Raw genomic sequence first — 1083 nt, 5'->3', positions numbered from 1 at the left:
GAGGAAGTCAAATTTCACAATAGAAGAAGGATGAAAGACCATGCATAACTAATCCAAATCCTAACAAATTTCATCTATCATGAATGAAATAGAAAGACAAAGCCAACACAAATGAAAGAGTTCATATAATTTTAAATTTTATGTACGTTAACTCAAAAAAGTCTACAAGTCGGAAATTGATTTCTGAGACTAAATCTTAAACTAGATAAACTCATCTTTAACAGAAAAAGTTTGAAAAATGTATTTTAATCACAAAGTCTATGTTCTAAAGCATTACGTCTAGTAAAAATTGCATTTCTATGTACGTTGTTTCAAGAAAATATGAAGGAAGGCAAGTTTCACAATAGAAGAAGGATGAAAGACCAAGAAGAACTAATCCAAATCCTAACCAATTTCATCTATCTTGAATCAAATAGAAAGACAAAGCCAACACAAAAAGAAAGAGTTCTTAAAAATGATGAATTTTATATACGTTAACTCAAAAAAGGCTACACCATTCGTTATAAGTCTGAAATTGATTTCTAAAACTAAATTGTAAACTAGATAAACTCATCTTTAACAGAAAAATTTTGAAAACTGTATTGTAGTCCCAAATAATATGTTTAAAGGCATTACGTCTAGTAAAAATTGCATTTCTATATACGTTGATTCAAGAAAATATGGAGGAAGTCAAATTTCACAATAGAAGAAGGATGAAAGACCATGCATAACTAATCCAAATCCTAACAAATTTCATCTATCATGAATCAAATAGAAAGACAAAGCCAACACAAATGAAAGAGTTCATATAATTTTTAATTTTATATACGTTAACTCAAAAAAGTCTACAAGTCGGAAATTGATTTCTGAGACTAAATTTAAAACTAGATAAACTCATCTTTAACAGAAAAAGTTTGAAAAATGTATTGTAATCACAAAGTATATGTTCTAAAGCATTACGTCTAGTAAAAATTGCATTTCTATGTACGTTGTTTCAAGAAAATATGAAGGAAGGAAAGTTTAACAATAAAAGAAGGATGAAAGACCAAGAAGAACTAATCCAAATCCTAACAAATTTCATCTATCATGAATCAAATAGAAAGA

This window comes from Papaver somniferum, unplaced genomic scaffold, assembly GCF_003573695.1.
Source record: "Papaver somniferum cultivar HN1 unplaced genomic scaffold, ASM357369v1 unplaced-scaffold_71, whole genome shotgun sequence".
In the NCBI taxonomy this organism is placed as follows: domain Eukaryota; kingdom Viridiplantae; phylum Streptophyta; class Magnoliopsida; order Ranunculales; family Papaveraceae; genus Papaver; species Papaver somniferum.
Note: the sequence above shows the minus strand (reverse complement) of the source record.